Source organism: Oryctolagus cuniculus, chromosome 1, assembly GCF_051225735.1.
Source record: "Oryctolagus cuniculus isolate XC-2025 breed Fujian yellow rabbit chromosome 1, ASM5122573v1, whole genome shotgun sequence".
In the NCBI taxonomy this organism is placed as follows: Eukaryota; Metazoa; Chordata; class Mammalia; order Lagomorpha; family Leporidae; genus Oryctolagus; species Oryctolagus cuniculus.
This window is the reverse complement of record NC_142867.1, coordinates 169,532,790-169,542,263: the sequence shown is the minus strand read 5'-3', so window position 1 is coordinate 169,542,263 and position 9,474 is coordinate 169,532,790. Positions and strand designations below refer to the sequence as shown.

The 9,474-nt window shown below is 46.9% G+C and overlaps 1 protein-coding gene across 2 annotated transcripts in view; it reads left to right on the top strand.

Moving 5' to 3' along the window:
• Positions 1–2,094: 2,094 nt before the first annotated feature.
• The window catches only part of GLDC (glycine decarboxylase), a 142,220-nt gene continuing 134,840 nt past the window's right edge, over positions 2,095–9,474 (top strand). For both annotated transcript variants that reach the window (XM_051858199.3, XM_051858196.3), the window contains exon 1: positions 2,095–2,238. The gene's annotated coding sequence lies outside the window, so the exon portion shown is untranslated. The remainder of the gene's footprint in view (positions 2,239–9,474) is intronic.

Below are 9,474 nucleotides of genomic sequence, written 5' to 3'. Positions count from 1 at the left end.
CCCATTTGTGCGCCTGTTCCAGTACTGGGTGCTCCTCTTCCAATCCAGCTCTCTGCCATAGCCTGGGAAAGCAGTAGAAGATGGCCCAAGCCCTTGGGCCCCTGCACCCACATGGAAGAAGCTCCTGGCTCCTGGCTTCAGATCAGCACAGCTCCGCCATTGCAGCCATCTGGGGAGTGAATCAGGGGATAGAAGACCTTTCTCTCTGTCTCTACCTCTCTCTGTAACTCTGTCAAATAAATAAAATAAATCTTTAAAAAAAAAAAACAATAAATAAAACAAATTAATAGAAAAGCAGCCAAGGGTTTGCATAAAGTTCCCAGAAAAGGACATATGAATGGCTCTTAAGTATAACACGCTCATTCTCTTCTAAAAGAAACAAAAAATTAATACTATCATTTGATAGCATGACAATCATATAGAATTATCAAAGAAAGAAATTATGCTGATATTTTGTTGGTGATGCAATGGGAAAAATATATATGTATACAGCAGGTAGGAGTTATTATTAGTAGAACCTCTATGGAAAGAACTTTGGCACTCAGCTATCAAGATTATAAATAGAGGGGCCAGCACTGTAGTGTAGCAGGTAAAGCCATCGCCTGTAGTGCTGCCGTCCTGTATGGGCACTGGGTCCTGTCCTGGTGGGTCCACTTCCAATCCAGCTCCTCGCTAACACCCTGGGGAAAACAGCAGAAGACGCTCCAAGTGCTTGGGCCCCTGACCCCAAACTTACATGTGCAAGATGAAGCTCCAGGCTTCCACCTAGTCCAGCCCTGGTGGAGAGCTGGGGAGTGACTGACCAGATGGAAGATATCTCTCTCTCTCTCTCTCTTTCTCCCTTTCTAACTCTTTCAAGTAAACAAATAAACCTTAAAAAGGGGGGTCGAAGGGTCTGTGATGTGGCATAGCTGGTAAAGTCACCAGCTGCAGTGCCAGCATCCCATAAGGGTGCTGGTTTGAGTTCTGGCTGCTCCGTTTCCCATCCAGCTCTCTGCTATGGCCTGAGAAAGTGGTAGAAGATGGCCCCAGTCCTTGGCCCCTGCACCCACGTGGGAGACCCGGAAGAAGCTCCTGGCTCCTGGCCTTGCATCAGCTCAGCTCTGAAACAGCAGATGGAAGATCTCTGTCTCTCCCTCTCCCTCTCCCTCCGCCTCTCAGTAACTCTGCCTTTCAAACAAATGTCTTTTTTAAAAGTATATAAAAAAAAAACGAACAGAAGTACTCCCATTCTTATAAGGAAGAATAGTCTAAAATGGGAAGGGCACACCAGGGAAAAATATGCTCTAATAAAACAGCAAATCTAAAACTTAATCATCAGAAATATTTTTAAGATTTTGATGCCTGTGTTTCGAACACAACAGCCAGAGAAAATAATGCCAAGCAGCTGGGGAACACCTAGAGACGGTAGCAGAGGATTAGCCCTGCTACCTATGGACAGTGATGGAAATCAGGGCCAAGACACTTGCTGAACTGGGTATGAAACATTAAATTTTTGATATAAATATAAACATCAAAAATTCGCGGCTCAATCCATTTAAACACTTTATATACCCCTAAGGAGCCCGGGGCAGATCCAACACAGATAAAAGGTCAGCTTTGTGTTAAGCCCGGGAGGAGGTAGGGGCCACCGGGCAGAAATACAAAGAAGCTGAGTAGGCCCCGCAGCCTGCAGAGGGAGCTTGTGGTCCTGTGCGCAGGAGCTCGAGGAAGCCCGAGGGAGTTTGGAACAGAGGTTTAGTCCCAGACAGGCCCTGGAAGACGCGGCGACGAAGACTCCTCGGAACCATGAGTCAACTACACGCGCTTCCATGCCAGCGCCGGCTCTCGCGAGAGGTCGGAGCGCGGAACCACATCCCCAGGCTGCGCGCTGTCCCTGTCTGCGGCACCCTTCCTCCCACCTGGGGATGGCGACCGGTATAGCTACCGTAGACAAGGGCGAAACTTCGTCCCGCCTACCCGTGACTGCCAATTTTCAGGCCACCTTCCAACCCCAAGCCCCAAAGCGGCAGGCAGGCAGGCAGCCAGCCGGGCTTCCACAACCCTTGAAGAAAGACCTGGCCGGAAGGGAGCTGGGTACTGCGCGTGCGCCAAAGGCCGCGCGGCGGGAAGAGCGTGCAGGGCCGGGAAAGCACACTCCCCCGGGAGGCTCTTGCCCTCAAGCGCAAAGTCGCGCGCGACACGGAAGTCACGTGACCCGCTCCTTGTCGGGGAGCTGGGGGACTGTAATAGCGTTTGGTGAGTCACGTGAGTCTGACAGGCTCAAGGCCCCAGATTATGTTCCTCCTTCAGGTTCCGTTCCTCCCTTCCCTCCCGCGGCACCCAAACTGGCTGTTCTGGCATCTTCCTGTCCCCTCTCCTCCGTCCCTGGCCCCTTCTTCATGGAATGTAAAAATACTTGAGCAGGTGGTAGGAACAGGTCCACGGGGAACTATCCCAAAGCGCACACAGATGTGCTAGCACCGGACCGTTCCCACACTTGTCGCAAATGGCAGAAGGGCTCCGTTGTGGGCCTGGGGGACTGGCGCTGGCGACGGAACACGGTCTTCAGCAGCGGGGAGCTGGGGGCCCAACGCTGTTGGGGCGGTTCACCTGTGTGCAGCAGTGACCGCGGCTTGTTCCGGTTTGCTAAGTCCTGTAGCCCAAGGCTCCGTAGTCTCCTAGAAGTCCTGAGAGGGCCTTCTCTTTCCTAAGTGAAGCCGGTGGCCCAAGTACTTAGCCCTGCCACCCACTAGGAGGCTAGGCTAGAGCTCCTGGCTTCGGCTTGGCCCAGGCCTGTTGGGAGCATTTGGGAAGTGAACCAGCAGATGGAAGATTCCCTCCCCACCACCATTGCTCTGCTCTTCAAATCAGTCAGTAAAAAGAAATATAAGTAGAAAAACCTAAAGAATTGAATAACAAGTTGAAGAGTTGTGGAAAGGTCCAAAGGTTTCCAATAGAGAAGACTCGGCTACCAAAACCTCTCCAGCGGCCGGCGCCGGGGCTCACTAGGCTAATCCTCCACCTTGCGGCGCTGGCATACCGGGTTCTAGCCCGGTCGGGGCGCCGGATTTTGTCCCGGTTGCCCCTCTTCCAGGCCAGCTCTCTGCTGTGGCCCGGGAGTGCAGTGGAGGATGGCCCAAGTGCTTGGGCCCTGCACCCCATGGGAGACCAGGAGAAGCACCTGGCTCCTGCCATCGGATCAGCGCGGTGCGCCGGCCCCAGCGCGCCAGCCGCGGCGGCCATTGGAGGGTGAACCAACGGCAAAGGAAGACCTTTCTCTCTGTCTCTCTCTCTCACTGTCCACTCTGCCTGTCAAACAACAACAACAACAAAAAACAAACTCTACAGCAAGTTCAACCAAACATAACTAAAACATAATACCATTGTTACTGCAATACTTCTGTAGAAAAGAGGGAGGGGAAAGGAAAGTGGGGAAGTCTCTTCAGTTTTGTAAGAAGCTTAGCATAACTCTAATAGGGAAACCTGACAAGAAGACTAATTGAAGGAAAATTATATGCCAGTGTTGCTCCTGGCAAAGATCTATAAGCAATATTAGAAAGTCTAGTATTAAATAAAGGAAATACATTATGAACAAGTTGGGTTATTTTAACATTCAAAGACAAATTATTGTAATTCAAGATATTAATGGATAGATAGAATATTGCTTCAGTAAATGCAGAAAAGATTAAATTAAGCACTTAATGATCAACACTCAGGAAAACCAGAAATAGAAGAAAAAGTAACTTGATAGTATCTGCAAGAAATGATACACCAAACATTCTACTTAGGAGTGAAGCATGGAGAACTTTCTTACAGTCTTGTGTTGAATTTGGTGTGAAAAAGGAGTCATAGTGTGCCAGCCTGCCGCACAATGATCTGGGTTTCCTGAAACAGAGAGTGGGAATGCGGGGACAAGGACGCAAAGAATGGAGCCAAGACAAATCCTGATCAAGGCTCGTTTATTCAAGTCCAGTAGTATTTAAACATGACCAGTTGTACACAAGAAGGCACACAGAGGATTTACATACCTAAAATTTTTTTGGGGTTACAAAGAGTTCCCATAGAGTTCCTGAAAAAATTCTTTCACTTAACAGACCACAAAATGTTATCAATCATAGATTACAGGGGTATAATAAAACACACAGGTGATAAATGCAGGTTTCAGGTGTGGCTGATTATCTACATCATTTCTTGTGAGAAGTCTAGCAGTGAGATACGGTTCTTCCTGCCTCTTCCTGGAATCTCCTTAGCCTAATAGTGCCAGGATGTTTAAGTGTAAACAAAAGGGGCGACTGCCTGTGGCTGCCCACATCATAGAACCTTTGTCTCTATGGAGGTTTTCAGAATCAGGGTTTTGCTGATTCTTTATACATCGAACTGCAAATTGGTAGTTTGATTATTTATTTTAAGCATAGTAATCATAGTGGTTTTGTTTTTTTTTTTTTTAAGATTTATTTATTTGTTTGAGAGGCAGAGGCAGAAGAGAGAGAGAGGGAGAGAGAGGTCTTCCATCCACTGGTTCACTTCCCAGATGGCTACGAAGGCCAGAGCTGGGCCGTTCCAAAGTCAGGATCCAGGAGCTTCCTCCGGATCTTCCCACATAAGTGCAGGGGCCCAAGGACCTGGGCCATCTTCCACTGCTTTCTCAGGCCATAGCAGAGAGCTGGATGGGAAGTGGAGCAGCCAGGACTTAAACTGGTGCTCATATGGGATGCCAGCACTGCAGACCAGTGCTTTAACCCACTGCACCACAGTGCCAACCCCATTATTTTATAACCTATATAATATTTCCAGGGTCTGATTTTTTCCAGTTTCTTTTTTGTTGTCTATGTTGTATGTCATCCATGGTGTCCTTCTGTGTTTCTTCCTCATCCTTGAGAAAATATTTGTGGAAAAAAAAAAACATACTTTTGGCTTCTTCTAGAGTGGATTTTTGTTTGCTTCTGCTAAGTGCCCCAATGCCTTCTCAGTCTGAGGCCAGAGGTTCTTTGGATCATTGTGAATGCATGTTACAGATCTGAGCAAAAGCTGCCCAGTGAGTGACTACTAAGAGATGGAACTTTCTTCTCCTCCTCCTCCTCCTCCTCCTCCTCCTCCTCCTCCTCCTCCTCCTCCTTCTCCTTCTCCTTCTCCTTCTCCTTCTCCTTCTCCTTCTCCTTTTTTTTGACAGGCAGAGTGGACAGTGAGAGAGACAGAGAGAAAGGTCTTCCTTTGCCGTTGGTTCACCCACCAATAGCTGCTGCGGCCAGCGCACCACGCTGATCTGAAGCCAGGAGCCAGGTGCTTCCTCCTGGTCTCCCATGGGGTGCAGGACCCAAGCACTTGGGCCATCCTCCACTGCACTCCCTGGCCACAGCAGAGAGCTGGCCTGGAAGAGGGGCAACCGGGACAGAATCCGGCGTCCCAACCGGGACTAGAACCTGGTGTGCTGGCGCCGCCAGCAGAGGATTAGCCTATTGAGCCTCCACGCCGGGCCTTTCTTCTTAATCTTGCTTCTCCTCCCTATTATAGTCAATGCAAAAGCAACCTTTCCCAAAGTTATCTGGTTCTGGTTCACTCTTCCCTTAGGGTGTAGACTGTGGAGTCCCAACTTAACACAGGAAAGGTCACCTGTTAACATTTTCACCTTGTGTCCTAAGCAAAGAAGGGATTTGTGCTGGCCCTTGATTGTTCTTTCCATGCCCTGTGAGACTGCCTCAAACAAGGCTGGGTGCTCCCTGACTAGCAGATGTTCTCAGGGCAAGGATAGCTTTTGTGCTTGTGTCTCCAGATTCCTACCTTCTGTTATCTTTTGGCCTAATAATTCTTAACATCTTGTCAGTGATTTCATGCTTTGGAGAGATGTGTTTTATAGTTTATACAACATCTTTAGTCATTATCAATGAGTATATTGGTTGAATAGCTTAACCCATCGTGAATGGAAATAGACATCTGAGATTTCATCCATTTTCTTCAGGCTGCTGCTTTGATATCTGAAGACACTTTGCTGAAGTTAAATTCCTGCACTTTTTTTTCTTGTGTACTTTGTAGTCATTGCTCTGTATTCTTTTAGCATTGAATTTTGATATGGAGATAGCTAAAGTCAGCTTGCTTTCTCTTATCCTTTATAGTTGATATGTTCTTTTTGTATAGATAACCCATTTTCTTCAACCAGATTTAGAGAAAATTTAGTATAATGATTCTCTTAGCTGTTGAATCTCGTTTCCACTAGATAAATTTCCAACTTCCAAAAAGAATGAACAGTTTCCAACTTCCAAAAGAATGCAGGAAATGAATGAGTTTCTTTTATAATTTTATATATTTTAATATTCTCAAATGCATATAAATATGGATAGGGCAAATATGGATAATCATGGGTATTTATTTTATTATATTTTTTAATTGACAGAGTTAGACAGTGAAAGAGAGAGAGACAAAGGTCTTCCTTCCGTTGGTTCACCACCCAAATGGCCACTTTGGTAGGAGCTACGCCGATCCGAAGCCAGGAGCCAGGTGCTTCCTCCTGGTCTCCCATGTGGGTGCAGGTGCCCAAGCACTTGGGCCATCCTCCACTGCCTTCCCCGGGCCACAGCAGAGAGCTGGGCTGGAAGAGGAGCAACAGGATCTAGAACTTGGTGCCCATATGGGATGCCAGTGCCATAGGCGGAGGATTAACCAAGTGAGCCCCTATGCTGGCCCCAATCATGGGTATTTTTAAAAAAGATTTACTTATTTACTTGAAAGTCAGAGTTATACACATAAAGGAGAGGCAGAGAGAGAGAGAGAGAGAGAGAGGTCTTCCATCTGCTGGTTCACTCCCCAGTTGGCCGCAATAGTTGGAGCTGGGCTGATCTGAAGCCAGGAGCCAGGAGCTTCTTCCATGTCTCCCATGCAAGGGCCAAAGGTGCAAGGACAAGGACGCAAGGTCTTGGTCCATCTTCTACTACTTTCCCAGGCCACAGCAGAGAGCTGGAGTGGAGCAGCCAGGATTCAAACCAGCGTCCATATGAGATGCTGGTACTGCAGACAGTGGCTTTACCCACTAAGCCACAGTGCCAACCCCAATCATGGGTATTTATTTTTTAGTGCCTACTGTGTGCCTTAAACTATACTCTATGCTTGATTTATACCTTTGTACATAAGATATACACATCCTTGTTCTTGGGGTGCATACACTGAACTCAAAGATCTAGATATTCAAGAATAATCAAACAACTATTATTTAATTAAAACTGATAAGAACTGACCCTAGTCCAGGATATTATGAAAGCATAAAAAGAAAGACCTAGGCCTGCGCTGCAGCTCACTTGCTGATCCTCAGGCTGCGGTACCGGCACCCTGGGTTGTAGTCCGGGTTGGGGCGCCGGATTCTGTCCCGGTTGCTCCTCTTCCAGTCCAGCTCTCTGCTGTGGCCCGGGAAGGCAGTGGAGGATGGCCCAAGTCCTTGGGCCCTGCACTCACATGGAAGACCAGGAGGAAGCACCTGGCTCCTGGCTTCGGATTGGTGTAGTTCGCTGGCCATAGTGGTCCTTTGGGGGGTGAACCAACGGCAAAGGAAGACCTTTCTCTCTGTCTCTCTCTCTCTGTCTAACTCTGCCTGTCAAAAATAAAATAAAAAATTAAAAAAAAGAAAGACCTAACCTAGCTTGGAAAATTTGGGTAGGTTTCAGTGAAGTAGTCAGAAATTAATTTGAGCCTGAAAGATAAGGAGGAATCAGGTGAAAAGTTGTGGAATGATCCTTGTGGACACAGGGTACGTTAAATGCAAAGGTTTTGAGATTGAATAAAGCTCCATGACTGACTGCAAGGAACTGAAAAGAAAAAGCCAGTGCTACTGAACTGTTCTGAGTAGAGAAGAGACTTGATGAGTCTGAGGTGGCAGACAAAGCCCGGGTGACATAGGGCTTTATGGGCAGTGTTTAAGAATTTTGGTTTTACTCTGCTGATAGAGTTATTAGAAACTTTGTAATCCAGGGAGAAATGTGATCTCATATCATTTTTTTTAATATAGTATCATTCTAGCTGCAAATGGGGGATTGGATGAGCTTACGTAGAAATGAAAACTACTGGTAGGAGATTATTATAGGAGTTTAACAAAAGGTGAAGGCATTTTGAACTATCATAGTGATAGTGAAAAATCTGAAGTCTATAGATTCAGAAGTGTTTAAAAGGTAACATTGGGGCCGGCGCTGTGGCACAGAGGGTAAAGCCCTGGCCTGAAGCGCCAGCATCCCATATGGGCACCTGTTCAAGACCCAGCTGCTCCACTCCCAACCCAGCTCTCTGCTATGGCCTGGGAAAGCAGTAGAAGATGGCCCAAGTTCTTGGGCCCCTGCACCCATGTGGGAGACCCAGAAGAAGCTCCTGACTCCCAGCTTTGGATTGGCGCAGCTCCGGCCATTGCGGACATCTGGGGAGTGAACCAGCGGATGGAAGACCTCTCTCTGTCTGTCTCTCTCTCTCTCTCTGTAACTCTTTCAAATAAATAAAATAAATCGTTAAAAACAAATGGTAGCATTGATGTGGAATGTGAAGATGATCAGAAGAGCTGTCAAGTTTTCCTTAAGGAATCTGGATTTTTCTCTCTTCTAGGAAAACATTTATAATCTCTCTATTAGAGCTTTACTCTTCAGAAAGTTAAAAGTAAACATTAAAATTTGAGCAATATGGAAACTTAACAGAGGCAAACAGAGGCAGATGGGGGAGAGAGGGAAATGCCTACATAAGAGGCTAGGTTAAAGGGACACAGCTTTTAGGACTCTTGGGGGAACCAGAGGAGTTTCTCCTGAGGATCTGCTCTCTGGGCTCAATCCCTGGATGTGTCCTTGCCCTTCCTGAATTTCATGTGGCTTGCTTTCTGGGATCTGGTGTACCAGAGTCTGGCCCTGTATCCCTTGTCACTGTATCCCTGTTGTCCCCCAAACACTCTCCTCCCTTTGGATTGGGCTCTATCTACTTCTGCCCTCTGAGGCCAAAACATGGTGCCCCAACTTTGAGTAAATAAAACTGTCTCCTGTTAATGGCTACCAGTTATTGAACATCCACTCTATACCATCTATGGCTTCTTCAGCAGGAAGGCTATTGTGTTTCATCATCACTATTTATTTGTATCTTAAAGGTAGGGAAATGTGGGAAAATGAAGGACAAAGAGTTTAAATGTCTGCCATGCTCTTAAAAGTGGCAGATCTGAGGTTCCACTCCACAATCTCAATTTTACTGAGTACTGTGTCTGGGTTGGTCTCTCTCCTTCATCTCAGTGTCTTACCTCTGCCTGTGTTAGCAAGCCTGACTGGAAACATTACTTAGATTTCTTATGGCTTCTTTTGACTAAGCATTTGGCTTGCCGTCCTTGGACTGTACCCTTAGTCCCTTTAACTTTGCCATGATGATGCACAGAAAGAGCCAGAGCCCCACCTCTGAGAAAACAATTTCTGGCAACTTCAGTTGGAACATTGAGGACAAGAGGATTAATTCCTGGGCAGCTTTTCTGCTTAGCCTACTTGATCATTTGAA